General features: G+C 38.2%; 1 protein-coding gene across 32 annotated transcripts in view; it reads left to right on the top strand.

Annotated features, from left to right (window-relative positions):
- The first annotated feature begins 14,414 nt into the window (after positions 1-14,414).
- sox6 (SRY-box transcription factor 6) overlaps positions 14,415-26,530 on the top strand; it is a 147,889-nt gene continuing 135,773 nt past the window's right edge. For 7 of the 32 annotated variants that reach the window (XM_079596620.1, XM_079596636.1, XM_079596633.1 and 4 more), the window contains exons 1-2: positions 15,474-15,780; positions 17,350-17,466. The gene's annotated coding sequence lies outside the window, so the exon portion shown is untranslated. Of the gene's footprint in view, positions 14,790-15,388; positions 15,781-16,633; positions 16,748-17,088; positions 17,222-17,349; positions 17,467-26,530 lie in introns of those variants that run through there. The other 25 variants (XM_079596634.1, XM_079596624.1, XM_079596609.1 and 22 more) reach the window with 12 other exon arrangements.

The following is a 26,530-nucleotide window of genomic DNA, read 5'->3' as shown; positions in this document are numbered from 1 at the left end:
AGTCTCCCAAAGTAATCTCTGAAATGACTTTGACATAGAAATTTATGAAACTTCTTTTATTGCCCATTAATGTGCTCTCATCATCGGATTTCATTTAAAATGTGCATTGCCCACTAAATGATGAATAAGGTTACAAACATAAGCATTTTATTATTCAAATTTCACACAGCTTTCTACAGTTTTGATCAGCATTTAATATACACAATACTGTGCAAAAGTCTGCCACAGTCCTTCTGGATTTATTTATTAAATTCTGATCAAAAATGTAGAAAGCTATGTGAACTTAAAAGGTCTCATTCTTCAATGTATTAGATAAATATTAGAATACATTTCAGATTGAGACCTTTATTTCAACTCCACGTTTTGCTGACTGATTCAGCGCCACTTTTGTTGATCTGTTACTGAGTGAGTTCGAATACCACAATTTAAAAAAAGCATCCTTTACATGATGGTGATTTATCATTGTACCAGCAAAGGACATTTCCTAAGACGCTCTTGATTGGACTTTTTTTTTTTCAGTTGTAGTGTGAGTGGGTCTGCATGGCTGTTAGGACACTTTGTGTTGCGGCCCTCAAGTGAGATCTTTATCTGTAATTGGAGAGTAATTACGGTCTCTCCACTGCTGTATCTTGTTCTTTGAAAGCACCTGTGAGACATGCTGCTCCTCCCATAGCTCCACAGCAGGAGCTGCCACATCTCACTGCATCTGATTAGAAGAAGTGAGAGGTGGGCTACTGTGTGTGTGTGTGTGTGTGCGTGCGCGCGCATTAGCGAGCCTGGTGGGCATGAGTTTGATCACATCCGCTTTTCTGCTTATTTTGCAATAAGCGGGCTGTTTTTCCTCCTCCAGCAGAAATCCACCCAAGACCATCCACAGAGAATTGTGGCATTTCCATTTATTGATGTTTGGCTGCTATTTCATATACATTTGTTATTCCGCACTCTGGATTTCAAAGAGAATAAGAAAAAACCCATTATGCAAATTCTGTCCTGTTCTGTTAAATGCACTGAATGTCTCGAGCACTAATGCTGCACAAAATATTTCACGCTCGCTCAAAGAAGTTTAAAGACACATATGCAAGTACGCCTACAACTGTATTTAGACGCTTTGTCATCCAAGGATTCTGTGACATTGAGTGTTTGAAAAACATTTAACCTTTGTTCAATCCAATTCATTTGAGTACGTTATTCCATACCGAAGTTCTGGCACGTCACAGGTGCTATTGTGTTGATGCAATTCAGTTCTTGATGAATACATGGCTGTTTAGAATAGAATAGACGTTCCTTGGAAATGCAGAAGGAATGCTGTATTTAAATGTGAATACTGTAAATGTCCTTCATTTTAAATGAATGAGCGATAGATTGAAGAGAAGGAGAGGGGGTGGGGGGGTTATTGCTCTTTATCCACCGCCCAACTAACTGTGAAAACTCTCAGGAGGATTGTGGGGATTTTCAGCAATAATGTCCATGGCAAGAGCTGTAGTCATTGCCAAGAATCATTTACAAATATGCAGTTGAGTATAGACTATTTGTCAATATTGACATGAATCTGGGTGGTGTTCTCTCCACAGTACTACTCCAAATGCTCTCTGGTGAATTGGAGGCGACTGTTTACTAAATGTCTAGAAGTGACTGAATTAATTAGCTTAACTGTGTGCAGCATTTCTCCACGAGTCTCCATAAATTTGTCAAAACATGATGTGTTTTGGAGTGGCTCAAATCATTCCGTTCTGTAAATAGCACCTGTTTCAAAGTGAAATCTGAGCGGCCGGAGTGGTTTTGAACTATTCTGACCTTGTCTTAAGAATGAAAGCTATGTTGACCCTGGAGTTTGACAGCTTGGCCTAAAGCTCTGCTTTTTGCCTTTTTGAATCGATGCTGACAAAACTCCACTGCTCAGCTGAGGAATAAACAGAGATAAAACAGTGCACAAAAGAAGCCAAAGTGCGTTTAGTAGTGAAGAACCACAGATGGCCCCTGTAAGGTCAAACGCACAATGCAATGCATGAACCTGATGTGTGGACTCAACCGCATGCACCCTAAAAACAAAACAAAATGTTTACACAAACTTAGGCCTGGTTTTGCAGTACAAATGCAAGTGATTTCTATTCATGATGAAGCCTTTATTTAAAATGACCAAGTTTGACTCATTGTGACAAAATACAATATACAATTCATGGGCTCTTTCTTCACAAAATATCACATTTGTTGTTAAAATTCATTTAATATATTCTGTTATAATTATTTTTAATTGTATAGACAATTATATTGCTTATTAGTTTTCCAATACTCAAATGTATTTAATATTTATTACATAAAAGACCATTGAACATTTTTAATGTTTTTGAAAATCTCATGTTCACCATAGCTGCATTTGTTTGATCAATACAGTGAACAGTAAATGTTGTGAAATATTGATCATTTTAAATAACTGTTTATTTTATTTAAATATATTTAAAAATGTATAGCCTATACTTGATTCCTGTGATGACAAAGCTGAATTTTCAGCATGATAATTTGATGCTCAAGTAACATTTATTATTATTTTCACAGTTGAAAAGAGTTGTGCTGCTTAAAAGGTTAGTTCACCCAAAAATGTAAGTTTGCCATGAATTACTCCCCTTCATGTCATTCCAAAATCCGTTAATTTACTAAATATTAATCTCCAACATGCATTTATGTAACAACTTCTGTTCTCGCGTCGTCAACACAACACATGCGTCATGGTGCTCTTGTTATGTGTTGGAAATTAATATTTTGTAAATAAAGTGGTAAATTGTTTTGTTTTTCTCGCAAAAAGCACCCGCGTCGCTTCATGAAATTGAGGTTAAATCACTGGAGTCATGGATTCATTTTATGATGTATTTACAACTTTTCTTGGGCTTGAAAGTGGTACTTGCGTTGCTGTCAATGGAGAGACGGAAAGCTTTGTTTGTGTTCCGAAGATGAATGAAAGTCTTACGGGTTTGGAACAACATGAAGGTGAGCAATTAATGACACAATTATCATTTTTGGGCGAACTGACCCTTTAATTTTTTCAATATCCTTAGTTTTTTTTGTTGTTGTAACAATGTAAAGGTTTTTACTGTTTGATGAATAAAAATATACATTTCTTTAAAGAAAATCTGCAGCATATAGGCATTATTATTATTATTGTCAAATGGCATTAATGTATATTGTAGGTGGTTAATATCAAACTTAAATGTCAACTCCTGTTTTGAAAATAAGGACATGGAGTAATTGTTAAAGTTATTGTTAAGCTCATTATTCACACATGGTGGGATGTGATTTTTTTTTTTCAATTATATGCATCAGAGGAAGCAAACTTCCTTTGCAGGAGGGATTGCTGTTCAGAAAACTTTTGGGGTTGAAGAATCCCTGTCTGGTCTCTCTAAACTCATTTCAGTTTCTCTCCATTCCCCTAAGCACCTCCAAACTGTGAAACGGGTCACCTGTAGCCAAACCTGTATGAGTGAACATGAGCATATTGAGCTGGAGAAGCCGCCACATTGTTACATGTCACATTACTCATTCTGGCAATATGCCAGTCAATGATTTGCATGCGCCCTTTCTTCACTCTCTTATTTCATTCCCCTGACTCTTAGATGTGAGGGGGCATCACAGATTCACTATGATATCCATTGTGTGCACCCAACAAATGATGTTCAGCTGTGAAATCACAAATTCACTCCTTTCTAGATCCATCCACGTCTCTCCGGGTGCTAATAATTCAAAGGCACACAATTACCGTGTTTTAAGACCTTGTGTTGTCTCGACATGGCATTCCCAACACGGCAGGGAATCCTCATAGCTTCTGCATCTGACTTATGCATTCACCTTAGGGAGGATGAGATTCTAATACAAAAGGTACTTTGAATCCAAAATGGTATCTTATGCTCTTTTATCACCATTGATTTACTATCTATATGTTTGGTGAGAGACGCTGAATAATTGAGGAGGTCGGCTTAACATCATTCAGTGTTCTTTTATACAGATTCCTGCATATCTAACAGAAGAATAGATAAAACTCGAACAGAATGTAGGCGGATAATACCTCCGAGTCCTGCCTCATCTCCAGTAGTACAGCAGAGCAAAGATTTACTCATGATCTGAAATGTCAAGCCGTCTTTGTTTGTTCTCGACAACAATACAGATGTTAATATTCTCCGAGACTAACATCTTGGCTTTCTGCTTCAAACAAGATGAGAGAGAAAACGTAATTGTTCCAGACAAACGATTACCTCCTGCATGCGTTAAAAAAAAAAAAAAAAAAAGTGCTGTGCGCAACAAGGCAATGAAACATTTTCCCTAAATGCCCGGCATTTACAATACCTACAGTGAATTGGGCTTTTTGTAAACATAAATGAGGTAAATGTCCTTGGGCTTTTCAGTTGATCCAACAGTTATTTTAACTTCAGGAAGCCTTTTCTCCTGCACCTCTCACATCAAATTAAAGCGAAGCACTGTCTCAAGGCAGAAAAACGCAACACTTCGGCTTGGTTTTCTTGCTGTGTTTGCGAAACCTGCCAATTAATCTTTGATGAAACCATTTAATGAGGCTCACCTAAAGCTTCTAGTGTTGTGTTCTGCACCAGCTCTGCGCTGCGTGTTTCTTTAGGGGGTTTTCAAATGGGTTGGGAAGTTCATGTGCATATTTACCCTCCATTAACAAAGACTGTGGGTTGCTGAATTGAAAATTGTCTACCAGGGTCAATATTTAAAGCCTTTAAGTTAACTTGAGGAGTTTGAGAAGCCCAATTAAGAATGTTCTGATAAATACTGCTTATTTTTTGTGTGTGTATTAGATGTTAATGATCTACCATGTATTATTCACAATTAACCATTAACTCTGTTATGGTGTTAGAAATACAATGTTTGAACCTTGAATCTGCATTTGTCAGATCAGAACCACAGGGCGAGTTGATTTGTCCCAATGTAAAACTTGGACGGAAGTCTCGCACCATTGGTGTTTGATCAAAGTCAAATCAAATCCGAAAGTCTCGTCGGGGGATCTGGGACGTAGTCGTTTAGATTTACATTTATGTAGATTTACACTAATTGGAAAGAACATATTCATAAACCGTCCTAGAGTAAAGAAGCTGAAGCTCACAGTCATGATGTAATTAAGAGCATGTAGCTTTCTTTCATTTAAACGTTTAATTAATCAACTGTTCCTTGTTAACTTAAAAGGAAATGATAATACTAATAAAAAACTTTGATGAAATGTAGAGTGACAAGTAATATTTAGGTCAGCAAATGAGAACAGAGTGTCCCACTTTGCGGTTCCAAATGGGACTGGGGTGATTTGCATGTATGCAAATGAGGCATGTTTTAATTACATAACTTTAATGTAAAAGTGCAGTACTTCCTAGGCTGTTCGTCCTTTTCGAGATTCTGGCATTTACTGTATTTTTGGAGTGTGTGGCAGATAGAGCGCTCTGTCCTCCGACTCGAAGTGACAAAACTGTTTTATGTTTGACCTTGTGGAACATGCTTGATTTACAATGACAGCTTTCACAGCGCTCTTGTGCCATTCTTCTCTTGCTTTTGTTACCTTACAGAGAGGTTGTGCTTACAGAACAAAACGGACATATCGTTAAAGAGTCATTTTTAAGGACATCAAATTGTAATACTTTAAATACTTTAAAGAACCCCTTTACAAGAAATATATTGTAAATGTAACTTACTGGTCTTATCAAACATGTTACATTTCACAGCACATTCATGCATCCAAACCACTACTTTCTGCTAAAACCCTTTGATTACTAAACCTTAAAAACACTAGATTGAACACACTCCTTATGTTCTAGTGTGTGGGCCAAGTCTGTTTTTCTCCTTTAGTTTTCGATTTGATAGATCTCCTCCAGGGAACTGGTTAATTTTTTATAACTGGCTTTATAAATTGTTGTTGAGCACATTACTGCTTGTTTCCAACGTCAATTGTTGCACATTAAAAATATAACGTAGATATAATCTCGCTAGCTAACCACAAAATGTTAGCCGGAGTAAGAACCAATCAAAGCTCGTGTTGTTACCTTGTCAACTTGAGTTGACCAATCACGTCATTATTTGAACCGGTGCCCGAAGACCCGGATGTGAACTGAACTCGCGGGCGCGGCAGCCGGTCAGTGGCGAGTCCTCCGTTTTTTGGCTACAGTGAATGGCTGCACCACACATCGTGGAAACGGTAGGTAACTGATTAGCACTAGCATTATCCGAAACATTGTAAAAAGTCTGAATGCATTGGTCTTGGCATATGTTCGCCGAATGCTACACACGTGGGTAATGCTAAGCTATTTGTCGTTTTAAATGTAGTATACGGCAAGTTGGCGAGTGTTAGCACCTGAAGTAACTTTGTATGGTAGGATCAGCTTTTTTTTCTGTGGATACCGCAAGCTAATTATTTATTTAACTGTGTGTTGTAAAGAGTTTATCAAGGGCTTATTTGCATTTGTCTTAAAATGTTGACTATGACGCTGAAGTTTTTTTTTTTCGTCCAGAAGAAGATAAAGTTTAAAAGTTTTTTTTTCCATCGTTCAGCCCCTTCCGTGTAACTAGCTAAGTTACAGTTATATGAATTTATCTTATTTGAAGTGAAGCTTATGTACTGCGAGAGTATTTCCCAAACATCTCCAGGAGTAAGTTACGTTAACGTTACACGATACACGTTGTCCTGCCTGTTTTAGACAACTCCCTGCTCCAACACAGATGATTTATAACAGCTTCCATAGTTCATAATGAGTTGACCGTTTGAATCACACACGGTTATATAGTTAGCTTACGTTATCTCCTGTTTCCTGTCTAATCCTGTCTAATCGCACATTGTATTTTGTATATTTTGCATGTGTTTCCTCTCCTGACGGTGAAGCCGACATCTGTAGGGTAGAAGGCAGACGCTCTTGGAACACCTCACTTGGGTGAAGTAGGCAACGTATTAACGGTATCTCCATGAGGCAACGTCCACGTTGGATTTATTTTGTATAGTTGGCTAATGTTATAGTAAGGCAAACATTAGATCAGGGGTTTTCAAAGTCTGAGACTGCGTGCCTTCAAACAAAGCGTGGGAAACGACGTGCCCCCCACCACATTTTTAGTTTACTTGGTAAGTTTCGCTCAATTCCTGGATGCCTTGAGGATTTTTTATCCCATAGGCACTCAACATTTGAGCTAAAGTAGCCTAATATTGCTGAACATAAATTCTTACTGCACCAAACGGTTATAAACAAAGGTCTGTCCTAAGGCATTTATTAGTTTCAGCCTGATGAGGGGAAAACAGTTCCCAAAAACTACTGTATCTGAACTCACACATGTGGGCTATTCTGTGTGATCTCCTTTTGATAACTAATGCAAGTAATGTAATAGTTTCACTTCCATTGATCCTCCCCTGAAACTGTTTGGAGGCCCGCCACACACTTTGAAAACCCCTGAGTTAGATTATCAACGGCTAACTAGGGCTATTTAGTGAATTTACAACACCAGACAAAAACGAACTTGAACCAGATTAACTTTTATTAGTGTCATGTTATTTAAAGATGTACTCAGGCCATGGCTGCACGCTCACAATGTTGTGTGTTTCATCCTTAGACAGCGTTGGTGCAGTTCCTACATATGGCGCTTTTCCACTGCATGGTACGGTACGGCTCGGCACGCTTTGGCGCTTTTCCACTGCATGGTACGATACGGCTCGGTTCGGTACGGCTCACTTATGGCGCATTTCCACTGCATGGTACGGTACGGTACGGCTAGCTTCAGCTCGCTTTAAATGGTACCACCTCTGTTGAGGTTCCAAGCGTACCGTACCGATACTAAATGTGACGTGAAAACACTGCAGATCACTGGTCAGACAGAATCGTCACATCAGCGTCATTGTATTTGCGACACGAGACACTAAACCCGCTAGATGTAAATAGCCAGACAACAGCCAACGCGGTAGCACCTGTTTTTAGAGTATTTACTTGACAAAAGAGGTAAAAAAAAATCAAACAAGAAATGGCTGAATCGTGGTCAGTGGACGAGGTGCAGACGTTCCTCTCGTTGGTTGCCGAGGAGCGGAAGTAGCACAGCTCTTAGCCGCACACGGCTACCACCGGACCTACAAACTTAAAAAAAATAAAAATAATAAAAAGTGACTACCGAGCCAGTAGAGGCGGCAACTATTAACGATCAGTCCCACCCACTTTGAAGCGGTACTAACTGCAGTGGAAAAGCAACCGAGCTAAAGCGAACCGAACCGTGCCGTACCGAGTCGAGTCGTACCACGCAGTGGAAAAGTGAAGCGAGCCGAACCGTTCCGAGCTGAACCGAGCCGTACCATGCAGTGGAAAAGCACCAATAGACGCATGTCTGTGCATGGTAGCTGGTGCTTTCTACATGTGCAGTTCCCCCCCACACATTGTAATGCTTTGCACTGGCAATGCACAAGCTCCAAGACACTTTTTGGTGCTGGTGGAAATGTCATCCAATGAACTGCATAGAATTCCCCCTCGATCCTCCATCCATGCTGCATTGGGGGAGGTATGTCTGGCAGGCTTTGCAAACTTCTCCTGTAGAACAGAGGAATAGAAAATATTTTGGTATATATTCCAGTATGAATAGGATGAATTGTCAGGTAGACAAATATGACAAAGAATGTGTTTATCAAAGGTGGTTACTTTTAATCTAGTAATCTCACTGTTTAGATTTGTAAGAATACCATGTAATGTCTTTGTTTCAAATAAAACATTCCTTTAAAAAAATGACTTTTGTGTTCAATTCATTGTCAACCTTACACTATTCACTGTAATCTTATATTGAATATGCTTTTTGCCCTTGTTAAATCTCCAGCTTTTCAATAAAAAATTTAAGATAAAGTGTTCAAATATACATGAATAAAAAATCACTTTGTGTAGTTAAGATTCACTGGTAGTGTGAGATTTATTTAACATACTTTCTTAAACTAACTACAATACACACATACATAGCCAAAGTTACACGATCAATACACAATTATTTTAATAGAAAATTTGCAGAATTTATGGATTTGATGCATACCTTCAGTATCTTTGGCTGCCATCTCTCTCCTACATGCTCTTGCAATGTGATCTTTATTGGTGAAGAGCATGTAGCATTCCCTATGGAAGCCCACATTAACTGGCACATCTTGGGCTCTCCAGGTTTCTGTTAAATTGAATGTTGCTATGGCTTTTTCAGCTATTAAACTCTCAGCAGTGTTGAGGTTACACTGAACAAATGATGCCCAACTTGTTTGAGAAAATAAGGTTATTGGGCTTTTTGCCCTAGAAGCAACATGTATACAGCACTTCATATTGTCGCACACCGGCTGTCAATCGTGTCCCGCTTTGTTGTTATGCGGTCTATGTAAATTTCTATGTATGTCACGGGTGATCAATAACCTTAGAGGTCTTCTGACGGTAAGTGCACAATGTATAGTATAGCTCGTGTAGACAAAAAGTATATAAAGACTATTTAAATCGCAGGATTTCGTTATAAAGAGAGCAAAATTACTGTATCAAATATGTTGGTTGTCAGGGAGACGTGACAGGTTGTCAAGGAGACGGGTGATTTGTTTACGTTTTCTGGCGCTACGATTTAGTAGTTCTACAAATTTGCCCGTTTAAAAATGTAAGAGTTTAAATCGATATCTTCATAAAATGTGCACACATCAACGTTGGAAACAATGATTACACTACTTATAAGAATTTTTACATGCCATCTGTAAACAAATCACTTAGTTCCTTGGCAGGGATCTGTGAAATTCACAATTTCGGGGTCCGGCCCACGGCCTATTCCTTTTATGAGTGATAAGGCAAACAATATATATATTAATAATAATGTGTGCAACAATAATGGTTACAATAAACTTTCTCCCCATAAACTTTGTGGTCCATTGTTGTTTGGACCCAATTTCGTCTTGAAATAAATTCTTGTGTGTTCCACAGAAGAAAATCATAGTGATTACAAAATTTGTTTTGGGGTGAACTATCCCTTTAAGGGTGTAAATGTATCTGCTTTGTGTTTCGGTAATAAGTTGAAATGTCATACGACTGATCTTTGTGTTTCAGAGATGCAAGTGATGCAGATTAAGATGCAAACACCATGCAACTACAAGGAGTTTGAAATCTTAATTATCGATATTGAAGATCATTATTAGATTATTTGGACAAGTTATGCTATACACATGTCCTTAATACTTTTCTATTTAATTAAATTGTTCATAAACTCTTTGAAACGTAATAATGGATTGGGTTTTCCGACCACTGACATTTAAATTACCTCTTCCTGTGTTTCCTGCCACATAATGGTTTGCAGTTTGTCATTTTCTCTCTTGCTCTCTTTTTTTTTTTTACCCCGACCCTTGAATGATGCTGAAACCCTCCAGACTACAACAGGGCTGTTTCGTGCAAGGTTTAAATAGAAGATGTTGTGGAGAATCTTCATCCAGTGTGTTAAGCCTCATTGAGCAACACAGACACGGTTCTGTAGATTTTGGCTAAAAATGTATCGCTCATTAATTAAACGCATCAAACATATTTCCATGGCTCCTGCAGATATGGAAATGTCTGAAATGAGTTTTTAATAGAGGCTTCTCATACGCACATCCTCTGTGAGGCATTTGAATCTACCAGACAAATATATTTGTGAAGTGTTGTTTGCCAGTTCTCAAGTAATCACAGCAAATCATATGGCAGCCTCCATATTTCCTTTGACAGAAGAGTGCGGCCTAATTAAACATGCAGAACTGGAGAAGAACACATGTTAATTTAATGTAACAAAAATGTTGATTTTTATGCAGGCCTTTTTTAAATATTAATAGGCTAGGCTTGAATTTCACGACGCATCAAAGCATTTCATGATATGCTAATGTGATGAATGCTGCCTCTTTCTCTAATGAGCTGGACAGAACATTGGTCCAGACCAGACCTACAGGCTTGAACCTGCACGCTCACACCCGCAAAATGCTTAATTACAGGCTCATAGTTCAAAAAAGACCTTGTGATTTTAGGATTTTGTCAAAGGGACCGCAAAAAAATGACATGAACATTTGTTCAGAGCTATTTAGTTAAGACCTGAACGCTAATAGGTAGACAAAAATGAATCAAGTCCTTGTTAAAACCTATAAGTATTTGAGTGACTGTTTTGCACAGTCAAGGCCAAACTACATCAGAGGCAATTACCAAGGATTAAATAAAACAAACTTACATTTTATTCATGAATAGAATTTGGTTTTAAAATTATTATTACAGCTCTCTAAAACGTTATGGTCTTTTACACATTGACTCAAATTTGCAGATTGAAGAAGCTCATTAGTCAGAATTTCTCTTTTAATTGAGACTTATTGGTAGGCTACTGTTGGTCCTCTGATAATGTGAGCAGCCACTTGCGTTTTTCATTTTCATTAAAAAAAAAAACGCATACAGATAATAAATAGAATTGTTAGGTTTAAGAATGCCGTTGAAGCTCAACCCCATATCTAACCGTTAGCTAAAAATTAAAAGATTTCAAAAACAAGAACACATCCTACTTGACAATCACTGCAAGCATTAAGAAGCAATCCAGAGGTGTAATTCCTCGAGTAATCAATGGGTGGCGCATTAGCCCTGTACAAAACATCGATGAGCGGCGTCTACCTGACACTGTACCTGCCTTATGCAGGAGCACGCGAGCTGGTTGTTATTCAGCGCAACTCTACCTAAAAAGTAAGACGTTCTCTTTACTGCGTAATATGGCTAAACAAAACTAACCAGCAAAATAAATGTTAAAATTGAATGATAAAATAATTACTTTCTGGCATCAACTAAATGTCTGTGGTCTCAAACCCGTTTGAGCTGGCTACCTAGACAGTGAATACGCATATGACGCCTAAAAATGTTGTCTAGTCAGGCAGCTCACTTGGTTTTGAGACACAGCCTGTATTTACCTTCAGAGAAACACTTGTCTGAAGACCGTTGGCTGCATTTTTTATTTTATGAAGTGTTTTGCGCGGTGGCAGTTTGAATGTGCCTGTTTACATTTTTTCAGCTTGTGTGAGAACATCGACATCAATGAATCAGTCAGAAAATATGTCTGCACCTTTTCGCTATATTAAGCTGAAACTTCGAACAGCCAAACGAATTTCAGATTGAAAAGTAGCCTAATGATTGTCACTGTTTGAAAATGAGGCGTTTAGGGAAACTTTTTGAGATTGTTGTACAGTATTTTGGAAATACTTTCGGTGTCAGCTGGAATAGGCTGTAAAAGAGAAAAGTTTCATTGCAGTGGCTTTATTGCCTTGAAGGCAAGGCTTTGTTTGAATAATTAATCTTCTCTTTGGTGTAGATGGAATCTGGGGATGAAGATGTGACGCGTGGATAGGATTTTTCTCAGGAAAAAAGGGAATGTGAAAATGAAAGACAGACAAGAGCCAGAACAGATGTGATGAGATGTTGTGAAAGGATATCTATTCTGGCATACCCGCTACATCCTTAATCCCCCCCCTCCTCTCTCTCTCTCTCTCTCTCTCTCTCTCTCTCTCTCTCTCTCTCTCTCTCTCTCTCTCTCTCTCTCTCTCTCTCTCTCTCTCTCTCTCTCCCTCTCCCTATCACCCCCTTTCTTTAGCCCTGTGTGACTCTTCAGTTAACAAACAGCATTTTCTTCTGCATCTGCCCTTATCATTGTAAGTACAACATTGTATTATGTATGTATTGTTTTCTTTCGTATTGAATTTCTGATATTTTCACCACAAAATAAATATACATTTAAAATAAGATGCAGGCAATTTTATATAATAATAAAAAAACCGCGACAGTTGACAATTATTATGCTAAGCGATTTTTTAAACTACTTACTTTAGTTTTTACTGCATGTCTTTGTAACTGCTGAACAGAAATGTAGGCTATAGTTTCCGATCTCTGCATAAGTCTGTCAGTGTTGTAGATTTTTTTTTTTCAATTATCTTCACAGTCTGACCAACCAGCATTCCTAAAGTGCGCTGCACATTCAAATAGCTACACTCAAACTCATCTGACCTGATCTTTGTCCGTTCAAGAGCGAACGGTTTCTTCACAACTTAATATAATTATACGGTGGATCGTCTAAAAAGCTGTCTGGAGAGGAATGTCTCCTTAGTTTTGTTCATGCACTTTATTGGTAACTTCTTAAATAGGTCTATACCAGTGTAAAGGAAACCGTTTCACAGATGTGAACAAATCAGACAGTGTTAAGCCAAACATATGCTTTAACATTTTTTTTTTAATTATAATTTATTATAGGCTAGGCTTCGCAAAAAAAAAAAAAAAAAAAAAAAAAAAAAAAAACAGGTTTGGAAAACATTTGTGATTATTTCAAAATCGTTGACCTGAATTCGAACAATCATGCCTGTCTCCTGAAATTAATTTTAGCCTACAATTTTAAATAGCCTATTGTGTAAAAGAAAATCATTTTTTTATTTATTTTTTGCATTAATGAGACAATTTAATTATTTCCCAATAGTTCCAGGGAGACACCGGAGGTGATAAGTTTAAATTCTTATCACAATGCAATTCATCAATATATCGATACAATCCTTTGCTATAATAGCCTAACTGTATGCGATGCTTTTTAAACATGATTCTTTTACATTCGGTTTTGTAGAATGACCTGAGATGACATTTGGTTGTTGGCACAAGACTAACTTCAATAATCGTTACAGGTGTAAAACACTGTTTTACACTCTTTTGAGAAGAAGGCGCGTTGGATAAATATAGCCTACGCAGTAAGCATTCTTAGGCTATAGCGGAACTAACCATTTTTCAATTTTATAACATAATATAAACGTCTGTGTGAGAGATACATTACGATTTCCCCTCTAGCGTGAGGATTGGTTTAGCTTATATAGGTAACTTCAAATTCCATAAAAATGTTAGGTAAGATTTTTTTGCCGTCGCTTAGAACTTTTTTCGACATGTTATCCTCAAAAGTGTAAATCAGTGAAATCAACTCACAATCTATACATTTTCACCTTTAGCCTATCATGTTCAAGTCCATAGCTCCAGCTTAATCCAATAACAAAATGCACATAGCCCTATAGTAAGCTTTTTCCTAATCCGCACTATGGTCGTTGCAAAGGCAAATGAGTTTTAATTTATAACCCATTTATTTTTAAATAGCGATAGACTACATCTTTAACCGATGACTTGGCGCGTGAATATTTACAAATGTTTTTAACGTGAAATTGTATATGGCTAACAATATCCTGACATTTGAAAATGTACATCACCTGAGTTCCTTTTCCACCTCACAATACACTATTCCTCTCTCTATCTCTCTCTCTCTCTCTCTCTCTCTCTCTCTCTCTCTCTCTCTCTCTCTCTCTCTCTCTCTCTCTCTCTCTCTCTCTCTCTCTCTCTCTCTCTCTCTCTCTCTCTCTCTCATGTGTTGTCTGGGAGGGGGAGCCCTGCCTCTTTCCTCAGATCAATGCCCTGGCCACTCACTTTCTGATGTTGCACGACGGGAAATGCTTTGAATACTTGCGACATGGCCGCTTGCATTGATTGCCAAGATTGACAGCAGTAGCCATCGTCTTCTGTCGCTTCTGTTTTAGAGTAGAGAGGAAATCGCGATAAATATACTTACAACTGCTCTCAGCAGTTTTGACAGTTCAACTTCATACAGCCAAAGCGGGATTCCCTCTACGGTCAGTGGAAGCGACACACTTCAGTTTTCTTCTTTCTTTGCTACTACACTCCAGTCTTCATTATCTTTAACCTGTTTCACAACCAATAACGGGATACGGCGAAGACGAGCGCGTGTTTTGGTACCCTGCTCACGTCAAGGTAAACTTTTATCTTTGGTAACCTGCCGTCCGTGATTTCGTGTCTTTTCGACATGTTGTGTTTATCGTCTTTTTGGCGTCGTAACACCGCAGCTACCGCATCGATACATTCACGTGTTATTTACAGAAGCTTTACAGTAAGTGTCCAAACTATTTGAAAGGGTTTGCTTGTCCAGGATTGATATTTGTCTAAAACGGTAATTTTCAACGAAGAGTGACGCATGATAGCCTACTCCGTAGACCGATGACGAGGAGCGATTAAGAGCTTATTTCTTAACAAAAAACTGCAAAAATCTTGTCGACTAACAGAAAAAAAGTTAAGCAGACATTATCTAAGCGGTTCTTGTATGTTCTCCCAGCAGTTATAATGTTTTGTTTGTACTTCATTGTCCGCTATTAACTAGTGTAGCCTGCTCACAAACGCACGCGCCGAAAGGAAACAATGATGCGCGCAGGTTTGATTTCTAACAATGTACATGATAATAACTCCATGTGCAGTGCTAGTTAATTAGTTTAATTTCTGACTAATAGATAGCATGTAGTTGTCATCCGGACGGCGGATAAGTGCACTACACCGGAGGTAATTTCACTTTTGTCCACAGAGCGGTACTATTCATTGACAATAACGGGAGAAGCGCTGCTATACAGTACTGGCAAGTATCCGATTCGACGTCGTTTTAACTTTCTCTCTATTAAAAACTGGACATGCTTTGTGTTTTTAAGATCAGACACCTTTCCAGCCCGCGAGAGATAGCTAAGCAGGTAGTTTAAAAAGAAGTTTGAAGGCAACATTTTACTCTAAGCGAGCATGGGAATTGTTTCTCAACTTTCGCTCGAGGTCAGGCATATTGACCTTTGAAGAATGCATAAGCCATAAATTAAAATGAAGTCCTCATCTAAAGCTGAACCATTTAGAGACAATAAGCAACTTGGACAAGCAGACTCCTTTTAATCTCCCAGGTGCTCTGAAACACACTGCATTCAGACTGAAAGTAAGTGAACTCCGGGAATTATTTCTTATTTATTTGATCAGAATGTGTGATATTATCTGAGAAATTACGGCGCTTATTAAAAAAGAAATGGCTTTTGTTAACGTAGTCTACTTATCGTTTTTGTTTTAAAACTTCAAACAGATAGGTTATGTGTAATAAAAAATAACAACACTTGACAAAATCAAATTGCCTATTAGTTTAAAATTACATTCACAGTGAATTTCTATTCAAAATAAAATTAATTTTCCGTTATACGCGATTTACACTTTGCATTATCCTTATTCTGTCTCTCTTTTTAAGTTTTGTTCTATACATGATGCTTTTGAGATTTCCAGAACACAGAGCGGTGAGGTATTGAGAGGACAAATGGAGCGCAATGTGTGTGAACTCCGTCTGTGGGACACCGATAGCCCATCATCTAATGGGTGTTTCCCAAAAGTAGACCCTCATACCACACAGATAAGCCCTTTTTTCGACTGCTGCACGAGATGCGATAATATTTTAATAAGGAACACAACACAACACGCCGACGTAGGCTATGACGGAATGTGGTTTTTAAAAACTCCTGAAGCCCCTCAGACACGTCAAACGGGACATTTAAAATATGACAAAAATTAAGACACATAAATTACTTCTTGTTAAACACTTTTCCGGCGCTAGAAAGCGAACCACTCTCCTCCTTTTTTTCTTTTCTAAACCTCAGAGCAGAAACACAAAAGCTTTGTTGTTCCCGTCAGGGACGGAACCTGACACCTTAATTAAACACAGCTTAACTTTGCTAGTTTTTCTCTCCTGAAATTGTGTCTAGTCTGTAAGAATAACCGGGTGTCTAATAATACATTCTTGTCTTAAGTGAGCGGGGGCTGTTTGAAAAACAATCCCCTTGGCTTGTCCCTCTGTTGGGGTGAAGTTGAGCCCGTAATGGCATTTTGTTTTGAGCAGTTGCTGTTAGCTGTTCCCTCATAAGGTAAGATGGCACTGGAGCCCAATGGAACATTTATAATTAGACTGCCAGTTCAGCACATTGTCCTGATTGCTATACAGGGATGTGCTGCACTCAATAGAGAGAGACTTATTCACTGCCTTTGAGAAAGGGTCTCTGTTACCTATATCCCTTACATTTATTTAGCCTACTTATTCTAAAGTCATGCATTTAAAAGACAGACCGTGGTCACCTGTATTAATTCATCGAGATTTTAAAAAGTAATCAAATGTGTTATTTGCCAATACATAATTTAATGAACTTATAAAAAGCCCCCTCCTCTTTTATTGGTGTTAACACACACACACTTCACGAATGAAGTACGCATCCGTGTTTTTTTATTTTTATTTATTTAACTTCACGGCTCGCTGTTTCAAGTTTTAACGCACTATTCATGCAAACTTATTTTTCATGCATAGACTGGATTTTCCCAATGCTTTCTTTATGGACAGAAATTAAGTATGATTGAAGGTTTATGCGCAGTTTCATAGCTATATTTCACAGACAAATGCACTTTCATTTTCGCTGAGATTAAAGCGTTTGAGATAATGACGATCTCCGTTGATGTTTTTTTTCTTTTTTTTCAGGACTTTCTGCCCGTGGATTTGGGGAGGAACTTGTGGTTTTGTGCAAGTAAAGAGCATTTCCTAACTGGATCCGGCGAGCAGATACCGACAGATCGCAGACGAACGCTTATGGTGCCAGTAAGTTCAGAGATTTGGACCGTATTCTATTCTGCGATGCCTCGCTTGTCTTTGAATAGATCTTATGTTCTGAGACTTGACAGCTGGAATATGTATTTTAACACGTAGTGTGTGAAGTAGGGTATAGTTTTTTCTTTTCTTTAATATTAATCATTCTTACAGTTCATGCGGATTAATTTAATTTTATTAGAGATTATATGCAGTGATGATAGTTTTGCATTTTTTAATTGAGGCATTTCATCGTTTAAGGGATTGAATCATGATGCTCTAAATCGTTAAAACAGTCACTGCAAGGTATCATAATGACACTCCGCGAGTGAGTGATTGAAATTTCATGCCATCAAAATGCTTTTAATTTTTTTTTTTGAGTGTGCAAAAACATTTCCCCCACAGAATTTATTTTGTGGGATCTCCTAATTTTAAGATGCATAAAAGATATCCGAGCACTTTATTTGATGCTCAGTGTTTCATATATAAATCATTTTCAATGAGATAATCACTTTTCTGTACATGCATGATATAATAAGTTCAGTTGTTTAGCTATAATTAGGTATGTTCTCTGTTATAAAGGGACTTTTGATTACTTTCTTGGGAACATTAGTTGCAGAGCTGGCATCAGTTGAATGCATTATCAGTCCTAAAATCTGGACAGTAAATGAACTTTGAATAATTCTCTTTCATGTGCCACAGTCTGTTGTTTCTAGAGGTTGTCTTGTCTGCCATATGTTTTAGTACTTGTGAAATTTTGTCTCAAATTTCTGTACCAGTAATTTTGAGGTTTAATCAGTTTTCAATGGTTTTACACAGCTTTGGCATTTTATTTATTGCCTGTTTTATTATTTACATTTTCATTGACCTAATTTGGCCTTGCTTATCGCTTCGTACTTTAGGAAAGCAGTATGTCTTTAATCTTTGAAATGATGTTTATACGTCTTAAGTGGATGTATATCTTGAAGATAAAGAAAAGGATGAAGTGAGTGTAGCGAATAATTTTTTTGAGCTCAAGCTGTTTATTTATGAACAATCACGTTCTTATCAGAGCCAATTCTTTCAAAATGATATTTCATCTAATAATCTATTAAACGAATACTCTTGTTTTAACTCTTGTTAATTTTTATTTTTATTTTTGTTGTGCAGTTGTGCGTAACCCAGTGTACAGTGACATATTTAGTATTAAGTGGAAAAGAGCAGGTTGAGGTTTTGGTAGATGCTCAGGTGTAAGTGTCGCCTATAGTTCTGTCTTGTATTGGAGGGGTTAGAACAGTGCCAGCAGAATCCTAATGATAAACAACACTGGAGGTAAACAACAGCAGGCCTGGTAAAGGTAAGCAGCACGCCAGCCGTAGGGGAGGAATGCATGAGGAGGAAATGTGGCAGCACATGTTGTGACATCTGTCTTTATAAGTGTTAGCTAATTTGCTGTGGAATATTTCAACAATGATCAAAACCGATGGCAACATGTTTATTAGAAGGCTTTTTTCCCCTTTTGTGGCAGAATCTCTCAAGTTTCTGGAATGTGTTATTGAAGCTCTGCTGCACTTTTAATTATAGTAAGTTTTGGCTACTAATTAGCGAAATAAGGAAGACACTAAGGTGGCGTTTTCTTGTGGATGATATTCAGATCTTGAATGGCTGTACATAAAGCATGAATTTCTTTTTGCAACTGCTTATTATTATACACATGCTGATGTTTAAGTGCATGCAGTGGGTTTTCTCGCGGCCGTCCACTGCGCTCCTGCAGAATGATAGATCCATTGTCATCAAGGAAGATGGCACGCTGACAGCTGCTCGAGATCCCCAGGGCTTCCAGTATCTTCTATGATTTAAAGATTTACATAGGCAGGAATGCTGACCCTGGACGCACCGAAATGAAATCAAAGCTGTAACAATCAAATGACAGATAGTAAATAAATAGATATGTAGTCTTGCGAAGACCTTTAACATTAGGACTTAAGTATTTCTTTCCTCCTGAGCAAGTATAAATTATCCAACCTATACTTATCTGCGGCTTAACAACACGCCCAAATTGCAGTCTTGCTTCTGAAAAAAAAAGATAGTGAAGCTATAGCTTAGGAGGCCTTGTGAAATGCCAATACAGATGGCCATGTCTTTCAGCGACAGTCTACACACTGAAAAGGCCTTTTTTCCCCTACAACGTTTTGTTTTTTGCCCTTTTGCAACCTCAGGACTAGATGTTATAATCGCACAAGGATAAAAAATTAAAGACGTCTTTGATGTCTTGGACACTCTTTGTAAACGAAGGCCGCGCTTTTTTGCCCTCCACTGAAAACGCATGTTCACCTACGGCCTGATGCTGCACAATGAACTGGAGAGATAGATGCTTTTCACTCCAAAATATTACTAAATGCTTTCTTTTCCTCGCAGCATTTACCTGATAACAGGATGTGCTAGCACAATAATAGAGCTGCTCTTTGAATGTGTTCCAGCAATACACACTATTGCTTAAATCAAAATGTCCCGAACTTAGTGTTGCATGACACATAAAGGCTTCAGTTCTTTTGAAATTATAGGTGCATGACAAATATGCCTTCTATATTATCAAATATTTTCCTATCGTTCTCTCTCCTAGCTCTTTTATAAGCACACATGAATATGTAGATTTAATGCTACGGATCTCTGGGACTGTGAGGTTGTTGACACTGGCTTTATTGGTGGTTATAAGCAGCATTATCAGGTCTAGGCTCTGGTGTAGCATATTGTTTTTTTTTTTTCAAATCAGAAGAAGATTTCTGCTGTGCAGAGGAAGATTCTGAGTCCATTTCCATTTCAAAGGGGTTTGCTGTGCTTGCTGGCAGTAATTAAAATGCAGTGGTTTGGAGCCTGTATACACACACGCGCTCTGGGGTGGAGGGTTTGCTGGGAGAGAGTGAGCGTAGGGAACCGTGTGCAGGCGGTTGACTCCTGCATGCGTCTCCAAATGCACTTATAATTTTGTACAAATGTTTATGCCAATCCGTGCTCTTTTGTGGAGAGCTTGTCTCCTGGCCAAAACCATTTCAAGACAAAGTTAGTTTGCTTTTTCCTTAACCTTCTTGTTGTGGCCGCTCTCTCCCTCTCGCTCACTACAGCTGCTCTCTGACACACAGGCTTTGGCACATGCTTAACCTTTAATTGGTGCATGAATAAATAATAAAAATAAATCTGTTGATATGGACTCTGTGTTTAGGACTAGTCCTTTGCTGTTCGCAATTGTCCTTGCATTTTTTTACTTCACCTCTTTCATCCTCCATTTATAAGTAATTATCATTAATATATAATGTAATTTATAAAAGTAGTAAATATTGCTGATTGGTAGATGTTGTGTTTTATCTTTTTAGACTTTGTGTCACTTTTTTTATTGAAAAAAGTCTGCAGATGCTGTACTGTTATAGGCATCAAGAATTTAACTGGAAAGTACTATAATTTTGCATAGGCTTCTTGTTCATTTTTTTTTACTATTTATAAAAGGTACTCTATGCTTTATTGTGGTAGGAATGATGTGTATTGAGTTTAATATCTCAGATATCACTATATATAATAAGCATTACATTTTTGAAACTTATTCCCTCTTACATGCCTGAAACTAAACAACACATTTAGTGGCTTTTTATTCTAGTATTTATCACTTTCACAATGTGAATTTCATATTACATCATCTTATGGTGAAAGTGTGCTGTGTTTGCTAAATCATTGTCAAACACAGATTAAGGGAATCAGGATAGTGTTGGGAGCTAGGCACTTTTTAGTACGAGATTTGTGATAATCCTGGCCTTTCGTGGTAGAGAATAATTGATCATTATCCTAAGATGCTATGTGTTCCATTACAAAGGGATCTGGCAGCCCCCGGCAGAAGACTCCGCCCACTCTGAATGCTCTGCTATTAGATCAAATGTGAGCCAGTAAGATCAAGCTGGCAGATTGCCCTCTACCTAACTCTCATAGTATGCATGCGATTAAGCAGGTCAATATGTGATGCTCCAGATTCCTATAAGTCTGTCTTATGTGATAAATCACAAACCACAGTAAGACGGTACACATGATGTCCATAATATAATGTTTAAAATGTTTGATATACATATTTTAACATGTTTTATATATACATATAGTTGATGTACTTCAATCAGTTGTTCATTCTACACTGTAAAACAATATTTTCATGATTTATTATCACAACTTTTTATCTTTTGTCAAATCAACTTCGATAACTAATGTGTGAAGATAACATACTATTTTGAGTTTCTGTTTATTAAACCATTCTTCTTCATTGTATTAACTAAAATTTTTAATTACAACTAACTCAAGATTTTAAGGAAACAAGGTAACTTGCTTTTTTAAGTTAAACCAACATTTTTTTTTACAGTGTAGCATGTTCGGGATAGAGGGCATGATTTAGCACTCACAACATAAAAAACTATTTTTGTTAAGAACTGTGTCAAAGAAATATCCACCCTGAAGTTGAGTTCCTCTTAAGACAAAAGGGCCTTTGAATTCCCCGGGACTGTTCTGTTTTGTGAAAGAAAGCCTGTTGCTGTCTTCTTAAACCGTATTGTAATGAATTAGACTCTGTTTTTTTGTGTTAATGAGAATCTTCTAGAATGAAGAAATGCTGAAGCTTGGAGCTAATTTCAGGCATGTTTTTTGATAGGACATCTAAAAGTCTGGAAATTTTTATGGAAAAAACAGGAGATTTGATGCCAAAATCACATCACCCACAGTTTCTCTGTGTGTGTGTATGTGTGGAAACTCAGGATGCAAAATGCCAGAAGCAAATTAAAGTGACAAAGGAGGTTGGTAAGGAGAAGGGAGGAATGCTGTGGCTGTGTGTCTGACAGTAGTTCAACTGAAGTATTTTTGAAACCAGCCCCTTTTGTTTCCTATTCTGCGATTATGTGCACTCGCTTGCAGTTTTAAAGGCTTTCTGCCGTCGGTGTACATGTGCGTCACAAGAAAATGGCTTCAGCAGACCAAACCACAAGTGTTCTCTCTCTTTCTCTCTTTCTCCCTCCCTCACACTTATCTCCATCTCTCTTTTCTTTCTTTCTGAATAAGTAAAAGGCTCTGCTACCTGATTGTCACTGTAATAAGATGTAGTGCAGCAGCAAACAGACAGATTGAGAGAAAGCCCTTGACTATCATTATGGATGTGTCCATGAACAGCTTTTGATGATGGGTCAAGTGGTGACAGCAGCTGATGTGATGAGTGTGTGTGTGTTAGCTTGATCTGCCATTCTAGCCTTCACAGTTTAGAGAGCGGCTTGTCTAAATGGTCTCTACGTGAAGAGACTCAGCAGTTAATGATGTTGGTCTTAATTCAGAGCTGCAGAGCTGGGAGCAACTGTATGGATGGAGTGAAGAAGGTTCCAGAAGATCCCATAGGGATCATTCATCATTCCTGGGGTCATGGCAAGATAGTGGACATGAAAACTCTAAAGGTGCGGTCAATTCACCGTTGTTTGGTGAATTTTCATGTGCGAAATCCAAACACATAATCAGGAATTTCGCTTGAGGGTGAAACATTTTCCTACACAGATTTCGTTATAGTTCACATCACTTCTTGGTTTGAAAGTGACTTCTATGGGGGCAGTGCTTCACACATTGCTACTCAATTGTCAATAGACAATGGACCTTTTTTTGCCTGTGAAATTTAATGAACATTCGTTAATGTGACTAAACCTCAATGGCAAAATCTTTTCCAGTTTGAATTCAGTCCCACTATAGATATCCCACTCAATTCACATCCATACATATGCAAGCAAAGACATCTCGTCTTCTTGAGAATTCACATTTAAAGTATGGACACACTTAAAAGCTGCAAATTTTGTGGTGTTGTTGAGGAAATTTATTATACGTTGAAACTTAGTGTGACTGCAGTTTAGTCCTGCAATATATTCAAAGTGAAGTCTTTCCTCTTCCGCTCTCTCTCTTTTTGGCTTTGCCAGGATGTATTAACCACACCAAAGTGAAAACACCAGGCTGGAAAAAGTGAATGTTTTCTTTCAGAGGAAAACAAATTGAAATTGAATAAAAAAAATTACCCCCTTTTTCATTAGTTTGTCATGTTAAATCTTTGGGCAGGAAGGTCTACGAACATAATTTAAGCCCTAATTTATCTTATGAGTAGTTGTGGTGTCAAAAGGGCTGTAATGTAGTGATCTTTTTTTTTCATAGGATGGCAGAAATCTGTTGAAATAATGGAGAAAATATTGCGGTTTTGCCTCCCCTACATATCTTTGGAGCCTCTTTGACATCTATCAACATACCCACACTAGCACTCAAAAAATCAACCTGAATCACTCATCGAGTTTAGGAACATACGAACTCCACAAAAAGAGAGGGAAGCTGGAATAAAGCGAAGATCCTGGCAGGTTTACAGCCCCACCAGCCTTTTTCCACCGGCGGGCATGTCTTCCTGCGGCGCTCCGTCATGGGCCTGCAGCTGAAAAAAGCTCACTCATTGCACACACTGTTTCTCTAGCAGGAAAGAAACCGAAACTATGACACAGGGCTAAACTAAACCCCCGAGACCTGCCAGGATGCAAATAAGACATTTTGCTCCACAACACTGGTCGTCCCAGAGCCAGGCCTTTTTCGCCTTGTTGCAGTTGGTACTGGAGCCGGGAGCTGCTCCTGCTGTTACCTTGAAAACACTTCTATCCTCCTGGACCATTTTTAGCAGCTTCTTCTACTATTAGAGTGTTACTTAAAACTTTATTTAAGCATTGTATTGATATTTCAGAGTGCCACATATTGGTAATTGGGGAGCGTTGAGGTGCATGCACACTTAGGGGATGCAAGCTTGAGCGATGATGGCGCATGAACGACTTGCGGTGTGGTGTCAGAGGGGAAGAATGCTTTCTGTCTCTTATTGGAGGTGGTACTTAGATGACAAGAAAGAGAAGTTGTGAAGGGGGAGGGAGCGGTGGAAGAAAGGAGCAAAAGATGGCCCTACTCTTCTTCACTGTTGCTAAATTTATTCCATCTGCAGGGTGGAGGAGTTTGGGCTGACTCCAGACCAGAGAGAGGCTTCTAATTAAATCGTCATCATTATCAACTTGTGGTCAACGATCATCCTAGAACGCTCGCTCTTCCAAGATGAACATGGAACCAGAGAGGCTTTTCCTTCAAGCCTTGTGTTGGACTGAATTAGAAAGCGAAAAGCAGGATAGGAAAGTGCTACACAGGCCTGTTTTTTTTTTTTGGCGTAGGGTGAAAAAAGGCACTCATCCACTTCCACTCAGGGTTAAACAATTACTGCACATGAGAGGGAGGTAGAGGAATCTTAGCTGAGTCTGCTAGACTTGCTCGATTTCAGGGGGAACATTAGCTGTAGCGTTAGCATGTTCAAACCTGTAATAATTTCAATTAGAGCTGATGGGCGTGTTTGCCATATTTGGATCAGCACTGTTTGGGAAGTGCTCCCCTTAAGGGCTGACAGCTCTTAATACGGTATTCCAAGCATAGATATGTGAGTGACACTGAAGAGTGCGTTAAAATGCTTTATCAAATCATAATTACAGCCCCAGTGATTAAAGGGGAAGTGACTCTGATTAGAAGAGTTTCTGGGGACGTGGAAACGGGATGAATATTCAAATGGGAAAGGCAAGGAGAAATATTATTTAGAGTTTTGTTTTTTCTTCTCTCTCTCTAGAGTGAGGTATGTGTCTGCCAGACTGCTGTGCAACCACAATGCTATGATATCATCTTTACCACACAGATTTCATCTGGGCCCTTTCAGCTCTAGCTATTGGGCAGAAAATGTGCATACAGATATCGGCCCATTAATGTTCCGCTTCTCTCTCTCTCTCTCTCTCTCTCTTAACCCTCTGATGTATGGCATTGTCTATAGTAGATGTTTAGAAGCAATTTTAAATCATTTAAACTACTGTGTTCCAGACCACTTTGAGTGATTACGTTCGAGCCTTTCACATAATTCTACTTTTCGGAGAACCTCTAGGCACCCTAAGTACATTACAGGATATTTGAGGCACTCTCATGAGGTAGAGATTCTCCAGAAGGTTCTGGCAATATTCATTTAATATATTTTTGAAAATATATAATTTGAAGCTAAAAGAACATTAGGACATTTATTTATTCATGTATATCAAGTGTTTTTTTTTTAACCGCTTTGAAGACATATTTAGAACTTTTTATTAATTTAATCCAGTGTTTCCTCTAGGATTTTTTCCAGCTGTGGTGGCAGGCCCATTTCCCCAGGGGGAGGGGGCGTCGCCCATGCGTGATATTCCCATGGGCCACGCCCCCTTGCCCCAGGTATTTAAACCTCCCCTAAGTATTATAATTAGGGATGGGTATCGATTCAGATGTTCCGATTCGATTTCAATTCGCAAGCTCTCAATTCGATTCAATTTCGATTCTCGATTCCACTCAATGAATATACTGTAGATTTAACACAAAACCTATATTTATAAAAAAGAACCGTGAACATAAGTTTACGAGTGGTTAATTAATAAAAAGAAATTAAGAGCCAGTATATTAAACTCTTATTATTTTAGGTACACTTGGGTACATTAAAACAGCATATATCAAATGCATACAATGAATAGACAGGATTTTGATGCAAGATGAAAAATTGATTATTGAAAAAGTCAGAACAGTCTCATGCCTTGATCAAACAGGATCAGGTTATTTTATGTTTAAGATAAAACAAACATAAAATCTCACTGCATTAGAATAACATGGAGGCTGTAAGCCTATGAAGTGTAGGAAAACTAATACTGGCTTTTGGGTGATATATAAATAAATATGGGGAAAAAAAATCGATTCATAGCCTTTGAGAATCGATATTGAATTAACCACAATTTAAAAAACGATTAATCGAAAAATAGTTTTTCTAGTTATAATATGAAAGGTTCCAATTTACAGCGGCAATGCGATTATGCGCATCCCGTGCGCCGAATGATGCACTTGAAGCAACTCGAAGTCACAGCGTGCAGCGCGTCGCATTGAAAAGTGTTAGCAGAGTACACAGACAACACACGAAATACTGTTTCACAACTACCAGTCTCTCTGACTGGCACACTTTATTTAAAAGCACAAAGCGAAG

Source organism: Phoxinus phoxinus (assembly GCF_949152265.1).
Source record: "Phoxinus phoxinus genome assembly, chromosome: 2".
In the NCBI taxonomy this organism is placed as follows: domain Eukaryota; kingdom Metazoa; phylum Chordata; class Actinopteri; order Cypriniformes; family Leuciscidae; genus Phoxinus; species Phoxinus phoxinus.
The sequence above is the reverse complement of the archived record's forward strand: the minus strand, read 5'-3'. Positions and strand labels throughout refer to the sequence as shown.